The sequence below is a fragment of the Sturnus vulgaris genome, chromosome 1 (genome assembly GCF_052056855.1).
Source record: "Sturnus vulgaris isolate bStuVul1 chromosome 1, bStuVul1.hap1, whole genome shotgun sequence".
NCBI classification, from domain to species: domain Eukaryota; kingdom Metazoa; phylum Chordata; class Aves; order Passeriformes; family Sturnidae; genus Sturnus; species Sturnus vulgaris.
The window spans coordinates 122,154,744-122,168,492 of NC_142243.1; the positions used below are offsets into that span (position 1 = coordinate 122,154,744).

The 13,749-nt window shown below is 46.0% G+C and overlaps 4 non-coding genes across 4 annotated transcripts; 2 read left to right on the top strand and 2 right to left on the bottom strand.

Moving 5' to 3' along the window:
* Window positions 1-3,316: 3,316 nt before the first annotated feature.
* TRNAY-GUA (transfer RNA tyrosine (anticodon GUA)) lies at window positions 3,317-3,407 on the bottom strand. The gene is given in 2 exon segments: window positions 3,317-3,352; window positions 3,371-3,407. It is a non-coding gene; the product is annotated as a tRNA-Tyr (tRNA).
* Window positions 3,408-3,648: 241 nt separating this feature from the next.
* TRNAR-ACG (transfer RNA arginine (anticodon ACG)) lies at window positions 3,649-3,721 on the top strand. The gene has a single exon. It is a non-coding gene; the product is annotated as a tRNA-Arg (tRNA).
* A 1,834-nt stretch (window positions 3,722-5,555) lies between these two features.
* On the top strand, window positions 5,556-5,646 carry TRNAY-GUA (transfer RNA tyrosine (anticodon GUA)). Its single transcript is given in 2 exon segments — window positions 5,556-5,592; window positions 5,611-5,646. It is a non-coding gene; the product is annotated as a tRNA-Tyr (tRNA).
* Window positions 5,647-9,170: 3,524 nt separating this feature from the next.
* On the bottom strand, window positions 9,171-9,243 carry TRNAR-ACG (transfer RNA arginine (anticodon ACG)). The gene has a single exon. It is a non-coding gene; the product is annotated as a tRNA-Arg (tRNA).
* Between the last annotated feature and the right edge of the window lie 4,506 nt (window positions 9,244-13,749).

Here is a 13,749-nt window from a genome sequence, read left to right on the forward strand (position 1 = left end):
ATCTGTTCTCTGGATGCAGGCACTGGTGACAGCCAACATGCACATTGCCCTCAGAAATGGCCCTGGTTTTCTGCTTCAGAAAAGAGGGAAGATCCTGGCATGGCCAGAGTTGTGCACAGGCACTCGCTTCCCTCCTACCCCACAGGCTCCTCTTTGTCTTCAGTTGCAATGATTTTGGAAGCCACTCGTATGTATGTAACTCCAGACTGCCATCCTACCTGCTCACTGATGATATGCCCATCCAACCCAGTGGTGCCAGGAGAGGGGGGCTGGTGACACCACCCTGCCACTGAGGAGACATGACCCCAGAGCATGTCTTTCCACCGGTAGTGAGTGCTGCACATCTTCCCGTCAAGGGGATGGATCAGACAGCACTGGGGTGCTGTGAGATGGGCAGAGCCATCACCCAGAGACTGGGTATGTGCTGTGGACACCAGCACACGCACTCCTTTTTTGGTTTTCTTCACTATTCCCCTTTTCAGGGTGCTTGTTCTGGCGTAGGATGTTATCCCCAGTGAAGGAGTAGGGAGAGCACATAGTACATAACAAATCTGCAGGTGAAGTAATTTCCTAAATTTTATTTTCTGGTAGAGAAATTTAGTGTGAAAACGTCCAAATGTTACCTAGTGACTATTTCCAGCAGAGGCTGAAAGAGGCGGTGTAAAGATACATTTTATACGTGGATTCCTTTCCCATGTGAAATCCATCCTCCTTTTCCTATGGAAATCACTGAGAATTGCACCCTTGATTTCAACAACAGCTACAGAACAGGCCAAAGGCCAGGGAGGAAGAAGTAAATCCAATAATAGCAAAAACAATTGGGGAATTTTTTCACATGCAACACCTCTGATGGGTATAGAGGGCCAGAGCCAAAGTTCACCAAAATCAAGGAAATTTTCTCCATGGGCTTGAGATGTACCGCAAGTCACATGGTTCTTATTTAAACCTTCTAAACGAGAACCTTTTCCTGGGAAAGATTTATAACTCGATCTCACAGTGTGAAGCAAAGATGGACAAGCTGCTGCATGTTTGCAAATCCCTTTTACAGACACAGGGCTCTGTATAGAAGAACCATAACACATTATCTCAGGTAGCAAAAAACCACAGAACAAACCAGTGACCAAGCCTCTGAGGAGGTTGTCCAGGACTTGCAGCTTAAAGATCTGAGTGTCTGAACTCAGGGCTTAATTTTAAATGGGAAACTTAGTTTTTAAAGTACCAGAGCATTTGTGTCTCTCACTGATGCGAAGATCAGCTATTCTGAGGACATGTGGAGAAAGGATGAATAAGGATTTCAGGACTTAGCTCTTCAATGTGATTTCACTCCTTTGTTTGCTTTTCAGGAAAGTTCCTAACATGAACACATGCTAACATTATATGGTTTTGTGTACAGTTCAGTTGCACACAGAGAAATCTTCTCAAACCGTACAGATTCTCATTTTTTTTCTGTTTTGCTACATTTATTTATATGTAAACTTTCATATATTCAAATCTACCCTGGCTGTCAATCACTCTGACTAATAAAGGTTGTATGTATGAATTGTAGCACTCCCTTTACCTTGCCTCACTATCAACAACTTCATTCCAGTAACAACTAGAGAAGCTGTTGAGACAGTTATGGCTTTGCACCCTGGCAAGTGTCAAACAGCAACTCAGGGTTTCCCCTAAGAGGAACTAGCTCTTGGATTGCAGCAGATGTGCCTGCCCATGCCAAGCAGCCAGAGCTATGGCCACACATTCTAAGTCCTTTACTTAATGCAGAATGCTTGTAAAAAACATCATCAGTGTGACAAAGTGATGCAACACAGTAGTTTCACTGGAACCAGCATCTATATGGAACAATTTCTCCCAGCAAAAGGTGTGTGCAGAGAGTGGAACCATGGCACTGCTGAGGATAACAGCAGACATCCTGGGACTTCCAGCACCTCACTCTGGAGTTTTGCATCTGTTCAAGAGCCAGTGCACAGTGCCAGATAATCTGGACCTGCTACAAGACAGGAATATTTCTCACTAGGTTGATATCCAGTCTCTGTGATCACAAAAGCCCAAGCATTTGAAAAATAGATAAGGGCAACTGTTTGGGCTATGTATATTCTCAAAGATCCGTTCCTTTGTGTGCTTAGGTATTAACACAGATTCACTCAAAACACCAAACACAAGAGGCAGCATAGACAATTCAGGTGTACCACCGTGTAGCTAGTTATTTAGGTAGTTTGTGCATTTTACTCCCCACAACAAATTTGTGGGATAAGCCACAATGCTTAATACAAAAAACTTCAAAAGTAATTGTATGACACTTAATTTGATTGCCTACATTGAATAAGAATGAATACCGATATGATTTCAGTCAAAAGAATTACATCTCTGCCTCTTTGTAGAATAAAATCATTAAAAAGAATTGAAGAAGCATGCTAAACGGAGCACAGTTAAAATTTTTGATTTCTTTTTCTATATTATCATTTCCTATAGAAGAGAAAAGAGTGTGCTGTTATGAACCAGGGACAAAGACCCCAGAGACCATAACCCCCTTCCTTCCCTCCACAAACTGAAGTCAGCTCAGTCATCACATCCGGTTTCTTCTTTCACTTTGAGAGATGAATGGGTGCAGAGTTTCGTACAAGAGGACTGAGTCCTCCATGCCAGTTTCACCCATTTCAGGGTCGGGAAGGCAGTAAGACGGGACAGCTGTGTGGTGGCTGACACCTATAATAGATAAACACTGGTAAAGACACGCAATTTTCGACTGAGGGAGAGAGTCAATACATGCTAATCTTAGAATTCTGAGGTGGGTAGAAAGGGACCTTAAACATCACTCAGTTCCAGCCGCTGGCCATGGGCAGGGATGTGCCCTGTCCAGCCTGGACTTGAACACTTCAGTCGGCTGGATAAGAAAATGTATTCCTTTTGTGGCAGTATGCACAGATACAGCCTTATGCTGTAAAAACAGCGTCTAGACATTTGGAAGAGAGGAGACTTGGAAAAATGACCCTCAGAATTTCAACATCCTAATTAATTGCGATGAGACAAAGAGATCTCAGCCGGTATCCTCCTGCACTGACTTGCTTTGTGGCAGTTGGAGTATGAACACACATCTTGTTTTCCTTTAGAAATTCAGGTGTTGGCAGTCCTGCGTTGGGCACAGCATTCCCTGCTCCCGCAGGAACAGCCGCTCCTGAGCGCGAGGCACAGCGCACAGGCTCGTTTTGCGGTGCGGTCGGAACTCTTTGAGAAAAGCAACCGCATCTGCAAAAGGTTAAAGAGGAATTGTTATAAAAGCGCTTTGCATAGGAGGGAGAGAAAAAAAAAAGTTGGCGTCTCCTTCGAGCCGGAATCGAACCAGCGACCTAAGGATTCCCGTGGGGCGTAACCGCTACAGTCCTCCGCTCTACCAGCTGAGCTATCGAAGGGACCTGCCCCTCACCCCGCCGCCGCGCAACAAGGCCGCAGCCGGCTCGCCTCGCGCATGCGCAGCACGCACTGCAGTCGGGTGGGCCCTGCGGCCGGTCGCGGGGCGGGAACGCCGAGGGCGCCCCCTACCGGGAGGGCGAGCTGGGGCCGGGGCCGTGAGGGGAGCCCGGGGCTGTGCGGGGCGCGCCGCGAGCTCGGTCTCGGGTATAGAGGATAGCGGGGAACCCCGCTCTTCAGGCGGGGCCAGTGGCGCAATGGATAACGCGTCTGACTACGGATCAGAAGATTGTAGGTTCGACTCCTGCCTGGCTCGCATTCATTTTTTTTTCCGTTCTCGCCGCCCGTCGTGTGTTGAAGGCGGCACGGTTTTCCATCTGATCTCCCCATCCTGGTTTCCTACATTCCTCTTCTTTTTTTTCTCTTTTTTTTCTCTTCTTTTTCCCATCTGATCTCATCATCCTGGCTTCGTCAGGAACTGGAGTGACAGGACAAGGAGTAAAAGGTACAAAATGAGAGGGAAATTCAGATTAGAGATTAGGAAGAAATTCTTTGCTGTCAGGCTAGTGAGACACCGCAGCAGGTTTCCCTGGGATGTTGTGGGGGTCCCAACTCTGGCAGTGTTCAGGACCAGGCGGGATCAAGGTCTGATAAAGCCTGAACAAGGTAAGCATGTCCCAGTGGGAGGTGTCCCTGTCCCTGTCCCTGACCGGCGGGTTAGGACCGAGTGATCTGTAAGGTCCCTTCCAACCCCTTAAAGTTCTACGATTCTATGATTTAACCCCGTTTGTCTGCCTGGTAGCGCTGTATTTCCCAAAACAAAACACCACTGTAGGCTTAAATTTTTCAAATTTTTTTCCCCCAAATTAACCCGATTAACACACCGTTACATTACACAGGGAACAAACCTTCTGGCCCTGGGAAAGGAGCAGTGTACTCCACATTGGCCTGACACTCTCCTGACACTCTACTCCCACAGATGACATCAAAGAAAAACAACCAGGTCTCTGAAGGCAGCAAGCAACGCTGCTGTGGTTAGGAATGTTGTTCACATTCTAATTATCCCTTAAGTCTTCAGAAATGCAAGGACATCCTTGTTGTGCAGTTGCATGAAATGTGTGATTTTGCAACAAAACCCAAGCATTTTTCATTTACATAAAGGCTATGCAGTGTATAAAGAAAAGTTTGCAAGCAGGAAAGGAGAGGAAGGCATTCCCAATGATTAGATTTGAGAGCACACCACAACTTCAGAGTAACCAGTTATCAAATCATAGAATGGTTTGGGTTGAAAGAGCCCCTTTAGAGGTCACCTACTTCCAACCTTCCTGCAATGAGCAGGGACACTGGATATCTACAACTCAATCAGGTTGCTCAGAGGCCCAGACCTTGGATGTTTTCGGGGAAGGGGCATTCACCACCTCTCTGGGCAGCCTCTTCCAGTGTTTCATGAACCCCACTGTAAAAGATTTGTTACTCATCCAGTCTGAGCCCCCTTCTTTCAGTTCAAAACCATTCCCCTTGTCCTGTTACTACATGCCCATGGAAAAAGTCCCTCTCCAGCTCTGTTGGAACTCCTTTAGGTACTGAAAGAGCTCTGAGGTCTCCCGGGAGTCACCTCCAGACTGAACAACCAAAATTCTCTCAGCCTGACTTCACAGGAGAGTTGCTTCTACCCTCTGATCACTTCGTGTCCCTCCTCTGGACCCGCTCTGTCAGCTCCATGTCTGTCCTGTGCTGAGGCCTGTGGAACTGGACGCAGCAGTGAGTGGATTCAAATGTCCCCAAAGAAGTGGTTCACGGCGGATGATAAATAACTGCGGCAGCTCATGAGTGCTGCTAACACTTGGAAGCGATTGTGTGCGTGTTGTTGTGAAGGACTTTGCCATTGCTTCGTGACACACGGCTGCGCTAAAATATATAAGGCTCGGGTAGAAGTCGAACGTGCAATCTTCGGATTTAAAGTTGGAGGAGATAACCATTTTACCATTAGCCATTTCACCATTGCCTCTACAGCTCGTCCACCCCGGCCGCTCCCCGCTTCCCACAGCTTCTTCCCGCCTCCGGCCCCCCTGCGGGCCGAGGCTGCCGGGAGCGCGCGGGGCGGGGCGGGGCGGCGCCTTGTGCGGCCGCTGGGGGGCGGCGGCCGTGTCCCTTCGATAGCTCAGCTGGTAGAGCGGAGGACTGTAGAGGCCGCGCCCCGCGGGAATCCTTAGGTCGCTGGTTCGATTCCGGCTCGAAGGAGACGCCAAATTTTTTTTTTTTCTGGGACTAGAGTGCGGCTTCGCTACTGCTCAGGAAGACGCTCCTAAAGCCGTGTACAAACACGGGTGATACACAAGCAATTAACTTTTTTTTTTTTTAATCTCCTGAGGGGAAGCAAAAAAAAAGAAAATACCTCAAAGAGGTGGCAGCCCTGCAGTAAATACTGAAATACGTGTTGCAGCGATGCTTTTGGAAGTGCTTTGCTGTTTTTCATAATAATATAATTGTGTTTAATAAAACTATAATTAATTATCATTTAATGAGATTTAATAAATAATATATTATCGTAATCACAGAATTGTTAGGATTGGACGGGACCTCTGGAGAGGTAGAGTCACCTAGAGCAGTTTACACAGGAGTGCATCCAGTGGGTTTGGAGATTCCATAACCTCCTTGGACAGCCTGTTCCAGTGCACTGCCACCCTTGATGTAAGGAAGTTCTTCTTCATGTTGAGCTGAAATTTCTGGTGCTTTAGTTTTTGGCCATTGCTCTTTATCCTGTCACTGGGCACTGCTGAAAAGAGTCTGGCACCAGCCTCATGGCACCCACCTCTGAGATACTTATATGACTTAATGACATCCCCTCTCAATTTAATAATATATATTTGGCATTCTCCTATGTGAAGCCAAAAATAATTAAGCATTTTTATTTCAGTCTTAGCTAATCTTTTTAGGTCCTCTTTCCCGTGGTGATCTTTTGTGTTCCGCTCTAGACAGTCTCTCCTCATTTTCTATGTTGCCTTATGTGATGCCAAACAATCTGTATTAACTGGCCTTTCTGTAATGCCAGATAATCCTTATAAATGAGAGCTGTGAGCACCTTGGCTGACAGGAGTGGATAAAAGTCCTCCACCTTCTCTTAAGACAACAGATGTGATGTTTGGTCCTTTGGATGTGCCAAAAAGGGTGACATGGCATGTTCTAGCAGAATGTGGAGCAGAGGGAGAGGGGTCACAGAAGGGGTTTAATGCAGACAAACGTGGGCTCGCTTAAGACATAGTTAATAAGAGAGCCAGAACTCATACTCTCCTTTTTTCTCTCCTGTGTTCTATTGTTTCCTTTTTCTTTCAAGTCTTCTTTTCCATTACAGGTGCTACGTGGGGTGCAGAAAAACATGCTCGGCAACAGCTCTTGGCTTGGAGAGGGTAAACGTGTCTGAAAGTGTCCAAATCTGTCTGCATAGCAGGGGGAGAATGGAAGTGAAGTTTTCTCCTTCAACAGAACCCCTAGTGAGTCTTCTCTCTGTGTGGGAGTGTTTCTCTGGAGTAGATTTCAGATATGAGAGCAAGGAAGACCCACTCTCTGTGGGAATATAGTACAAGTAAGATTATCAGGAGGGAAATAGATTCATGAAGCTCAGCAGGAGTCAGACCTGCACACTGCTTCTCTTTGTGCATTACGTCCCTGGCCCCAGACACCTCTTTATTAATCAGTATGTTTTTGTGCATGTGTATGGACACACACAGAGACACCAACAACACTCTTTTCTCCCTTCTCTTCCAGCATGGTGCAGTGTATTCCTCTCAGGAACTGTCCCATGAGGAACCCAAGCATGAAAACCTGCCTTTTAAGGAGCAGAGGCATCTCAGTGAGCACAAACTGAGGAAAGACATCAATTTCCTTAGCTATCTGTTATCCACACAACTTGGTACTCACTAGCAGTCAAATCTGAATCCACAGTCCAGATGCACATCCCTGTGCCATTCCCTGTTATGGAGCAGGGCACAGACTCTATCTAGGACCAAAGATTTATTTTATTCCCAAGATTCACTCCTTCCTATATAAACGTCCCTAAACTCCTTTGTTCCTTTTCATTGGTTAAGTGGCACCTCTTTTCACTTCTCCTAAAGGATAGCTTACAAAATAAAAGCACACACAGACTTACTTCAAGGGAAGAGATCATCTCCTTTCTCCCTCTGTTTCCATCTCTAAGATATTTTTTTCTCTCCCACCCACTCAGAAAGAATTGACATGCATGATTTTTGTGTAAGAGTGTAATACACCTCAGGGAGAATGAAAGGAAAAAAAAACACAAAAAAAAACCCACAAAAAAACCCCAAACCAAACAAACAAAAAAAAAAAAAAAAGAAAAAAGAAACCCTCACAAAATGTCCTGGTATCAGGACTTACTTTATGCTAAGCAACTAATCTGCCCCTTGACCTACGGCCTTTTCCATTCATGTGGCTGTTTGGCTCAGCTTCCCATTCTTCTAGGACATGCTCATGGATCTAAAGGTACTAAATGTTTTTTTCACTACAGTAGCAAACTATTCAGTGCTTGCTTAATAGTGTAACTTATGAAATACTTCGTATGCGTGCCAGTTATTAGTGACAGTCACCTGCAAGTGCATAATTATTTTTGTATCTGGTCTTCAGCAAGGGCCAAGAATGAGCTCTGTCTGTACAGTCTATTCAATCACTTGTATCACATAATAATGAAATGTGCCAGAGATTATAAAAACCCCAATCATACAACATTTCACTCTGATGCACTAGCTTGATTATCAGAGTACGGCACTTCAGGCAAATAAGGGATGAGGGGTTTTTAAATAGCCTGATGGGTACAGGGGGGACATCTGCTGCAACAGAAAGGAAATTTTCAGGTCCTGTCAGTAAGAAATGGTTTGTTTGTATTTCAAACAAAAGCTGTCCCTTTTGCTGGAGAAAAGGAAAACAGAATAAATCTCATGGGAGTATGAGGGTAAAAGGTTTCAGTCTGCCTGAAGGATTTCAAAGGAGAGATGGTGAAAGTGTTCCTGCACAGCTGGATGTGACGGATGCAGTGTGAGATATGTGGCACATGCATAGACAAGATATTCTGCTGATCACAAAGGTGGGAAACCACTGGAAACAAGAGACCACTTTCCTGATTTTGTTAGTACGTGAAACTGTATTATTCCTTTACTGAGGTACTCTTTGTCAGTGTATCTATTTTGAATATTGTAAACACATGCTTCTTTTTGTACCTACTCTTCACCTCACCTAAGTGAGGGGTTTCATGGTCACCCCTATGAGCAGCTATCAGCAGCTCTCTCATCCTGAGCACTTAAGGCATGATTTTTATCTCCTCAGGACATTCCCCTGCCCTGGTTCAGCAGGAGGAGTTGAATAAATGAGCATCCTCCAGAGTCAGCCAAGCTGAAACGTGACAGTGGAAGACTGGAAGCTGTTGGGAATAGGCTTGAATATTGGAAGTTCCCAGTGGGGTTGGGAAAGATTCATGTAATAAAATCTTTTTTAAAAGATTGTTGGGAGGTGGAGTTGACCCAATTGAAAATTCCCAAGGATGCTGAGCAGGATGTGTGAGTATCAACATAAAGGAAAACAAATTGACATCTCCAGCTCATGAACCGCTTCACTGTTTTTGGTTTGGGGTTTGTGGTTTGGTTTTTTTTGTAATTACCCAAGCTTCCCAGTTTTCCCTCCACCTACGCATGGGGGGTGGGTGGGAACCTCTGTGAAAACCAGGGTTAGGAAGGCGAGGAGTATAAAACTGAAAAGACCGAGCCAGGTAGGAGTCGAACCTACAATCTTCTGATCCGTAGTCAGACGCGTTATCCATTGCGCCACTGGCCCCCAGCTGTTCCGGGGGCTACAGGAGGGTGGTGCTGTACCTTCACATAGGGACCCAGGAATATCCTCTTTGATGCTCAGCACCGCCAAAATGCAGAGGTTGCACAGTGGAAATCCCAATATCTGTGTCCAAGTTCCATGTCTGATATTGCTTCACCGTGATGAAGAGCTTTGCAAGTGCAAACTGAGAATAAGTCCCATTGTGTCACCTGCTGCCATATCTATGCTGAAAGGAAAACAGGAAAAACATCATCCAGTTCCCAAATTCCGGCAGATGTCATAAAATTCACTCATAAACCCTGCTGTGCCCCTGCCCCTAGCAGCCATTTGGGCTACCAGAGCCTGTCCCTGGTGTCTGGAGGAGGAATCCCAGCTGGTGGGAGAAGGAGGCGGGATCTGCTGCTTCCATGGTTCTGTAGCAGACGAGACTTGCAGCCTTCATTCTACACTCGGGAAGGACCCCAGACCAGACAGACAGGGCCTGCGGGGCTGGAACGGACACACAGCTGATCTGCTCCGAGAGATAAGGACGTCTCTGAAGGCAGTCAGACAGCATCAGCACCTCATCTTCCAGGCCACTGTCACACCGATACCTCTCCCGTTACAACACGCCTGGCTCACGTCGGCCCGACCTCTGAATTACTCTTGGTCTCTACCCCGTAATTTTTTCCTGCAGCTCAGCTGCCAAATACGATGCCCTTTGAAGTGTCCAAACAGGCTTTGCCTCTGAATTCATACAGAGAATCACATTGGTGCTTCACAAAGGCGACTATGTCTCAGCAACTGTGGTCTTGGTCACTTGATATGCTCCACAGAGGCCATGAGGTCACAGAACTTGTTTTCCAGTTTTTACTCATCAATCAGATGCAAAATAGATTTTGCTTTTCCAAGAAGAAACAGGGATTTGTGACATTTTGGATTCAGATTCAGGACCTCTTGCTGACATTTGCTCCCTGCTATTCTGAGCCCTTTGCTTACCTTGTGGCAGTCAAATCTGTTGATCCGTCACTGATAATAACTTGATGTCAGTGAGCTGCAAGCTTCTTTCCCATGGTAGCCTTTGTTTGATGAGTTCTGGCATGACTGTTGTCCATTCAGGCTTTTATAAACAGGTCTGTACCAGAGAGAGCCAGGATACTGGAAAAAAACTCTGCATATTCAGCCCTAGTTTCATTTCAGTTTCATTCATTTCAGTTAACCAGTGTTGTACATTAGGGAGCTTGGGAAAGAACGTGAATGGTGCTTTTTTCCATCCCTTAGAAGCAGGATGGGATTCATGCAACCTGCTGCCATGGAAAATGCTGGGAGCTGTTGGAGTCAGATGTTCATTAGCACAACTCTATTTGAACTGCTACTGTTCCTTCCTGGCAGCAATGATTTTGCCTGACTACTGTGATAAATGATGGCTTTTGGCTTGACTTGCTTGAGTGCTCCTTCAAGTCATGGACTATTGTGGCATACTGAAGGTATTATGTTCTGGATAATAATAAAGAAGCCGAGGATGAAGTTTGAAAGGCGGATGAGCCAGTTTGGCAGATCTTTACTCCAAAGTAAAGAGGTCCCACTTCTCCTCCCCTCTTCTCCACTGCTCTCAAGTACAGAGTTTGCCTTGTCCTAGCTATAGTTGTCTGTGGGTACTCCAGGCACCTGAGTCAGCTTGATAATCCAACAGGGTGGGATGGGTAATTTTCCAACGGTCAGTGAAGTGAATGATCTCAGATGATGCTAATGAGGGGACCAGACCTTGCAGTCAGGGCCAGCACCAAGGTAGGTGAGGGGCCCAGGCTGCCCTATCCTGCTGGCCAGGGCAGCTCAGCCTCTTGCAGGTGCTTGCAAAATTGCAGCCTACAGGAGTGTTGTGCTGAGGTAATGAAGAAAAAGGCATGGAATGGGAGCAAGGAAGTGAGAAGTGGGGAATGTGTTCAGTAGGTGAGAGGTAGAGCCACTGTCTGTGTCCACAGACAGCTCACTTTATACCTGTTATTTCCAATCTCTCTTCATTTTTGTCCTTGCTCACTTTACTTTGTGCAGGTCCAAATAAGGTGGGTAGTGAAGATGAGGCCAAATTCTTCCTGACTGCCTCAGGCTGGTGCAAGGGGATAAACTGGGAGGAGCAGATCCTTCATAAGCAAAGACTTGCAAATAGCTTTTCTCTTGCAAATGTTTTTTTTTTTCCCTGAATTAACCAGAAAAACCACAAAGTGAGTGAAAGTGGCTGAGCATGTCCAAATGGGTGGTGGGTGTACAACAACAGGAAGGGTGTAATTGCAAACAAGAGTTTGCAGGGATGGAGGTGGTGCTTTTTGTACTTGGGCATCTTAGACTTGCACCTATTCCTCCAGTTGGCAGCCAATGGGATGATCCACTGCATGCCTAGGCCAGGCAGGATAGAGGGCTTCCATGTATGAGCTCAGAGATCCCAAGAATGCTACCCCTCCTGCAGTGATGGGATGAAGAATGGTGTTAGAGCAGGACAGTCTCTCAGATTTCTGTGTAGTTCCAATAGAATTTCTCTGAGCAAGCAAGGCTGCTCTGTTTTGCTTTAATGCAGCATGTTCTGCATTCCAAAACAGCTGCATCATGGTGTCTGGCAATTCAGAAAGCAGGACCCAGTGAGATGGGCCCTGCTTGAACCACAGAGAGGGCTGCAACCAAGACTAATGGTTTGAGACAAAGCCTTGGTCAAGTAGCAAACAATTCAAATGTCTGGAGAAAGCTGGAGCCAGAGCTGGCAATTCAGGCTGGTGGACCAATAAGGGAGTGAATACATGTAAGAGCTAGAAATGAGAAGGGGTAATACATCTCTAGAAGACACTTTTCCTTGCCTGACTATTGTCTGAGGGAGAGCATGGGGGGCTGCAGCTGAAGGAAGGGACATTGCTTTGGATATTTGCACACAATGCTGAGGGTATCATGGAGAACAAGCTGGCAACCCAGGGTGCTGGTAAGGTGCCCCAAGCTCTACGTGGAGATTTACCACATCCTTTGGCAAGGAACAAGTCATTAGTATCCAATTACACTGAAATCATACTTAATGCAAGACAGGTTAAGACAAAAAGAAAATAAAAACATATACTCACCGTTGCCAAGACAGATAAACTTATAAAAGAAGTAGGCGAGGAAATGAGAGAAAACCAGGCTTCAGTTACCGGCTTTGAAGATTAAATCAGCACGGCTATTCCCTCATATCCAGGCATTTTGCTGCAGGCCCTCCTGATACAGTAAGGAGCAGACAGCCTACCTTCGTCCACACCTTATGCCTCAGGCCATGTTGACCAAGAAGCTTTTCCTTGTGGGGGAACAAAACACTTCTCATGATCTAAGAAAATTTCTTCTAGAACCCCAAATTCTCCCAATCCTGTGAATTTCACTAATTTGGTATAGAGCTCTTCCTATTTCTTCCCTATTCAAGAGACAGGACGACCTTTCTTCTTGGCAAAAATAAGAATGATTTCATTCCTTTAGCATTACCTGGCCAGCTAACAATACCTTGGCTCCAGTGCTAAGTCTGAGTGCTGTCATGGGAAAGGCACTGGCTTGATGTCTCAATACCACCATTTTCTTTTTCTCTCTTTTATTTTTTTTTTCTTCTGTAATAATGTAAACATCTTTTCTTTGCCCTGCCTGCTATCATTATTCTGGTGGGCATAGCAAAGTGTGTGAACTTAGCCTTGGTTTGGAGGGGATGTGTTGCTTCAAGCTAGCGCTGGGAATAGAAGCAAGGGGAGCAGTCCCTGCCTGCTCAAGCAGAAGCTGCTCCCTGGTTTGTGGGACTTGTCTTTTCAGGGTGAGGGCCAGACAGTTCACCCCTTCATGGAAGAGGATAAAGGAGATGAAGGTTGATGTGGGAAGCAGGAGAAGCAGATTGCTGTGGTGCTGTGAAGTAGCAGGGGAGGTGAAGGCATTATGCTGGGCTTGAGAAATCACTTTTAAAGTACTTGTTCAATGCAGATGACATCCCGAGACTTACTGCTGCACATGCACACACAGTCTCCTTCCTTATCCTCCTGTGTCTTTTTCCCTTTGCATCTTTCACTTCCCGCAGCAAACATTCTCCTGCCAAAGTGGTCTCACACAGGGACGACACAGAGATGATACCCATTAGCCAGCTGGCAGCACGGTTTCCTCCCTAAACTGGAAGGAAATGGTTCAGCACCTTTCTGCCCTCCTGCATGGCTCCTACAGCATTAGGGGTGGAGGGAGGAGTGGGGGACAACACCAGACTTGGGTCAGAGACAAGAGGCTCTCCTGCCTCCCACATGCTGGACATGCTTCCCTAAGAAAGCTGTAAACTGAAAGAAAGGCTAAAAATTAGAACACCAAGATGAAGAAAGGTGGAGCTTCCTGATCTCTCCATTGGCTCCTTGAGAAGCTCTATTTTTCAATTTCCATCTCCATGTACCTTGTGAGGTCAGGTGTAAAGAATATTTCACATGGGAACATATTAACAAATCACCAGAGAAAGGATAAGAGAAGTTGGCATCTTCTTCCTGCCTGACTGGATGACAC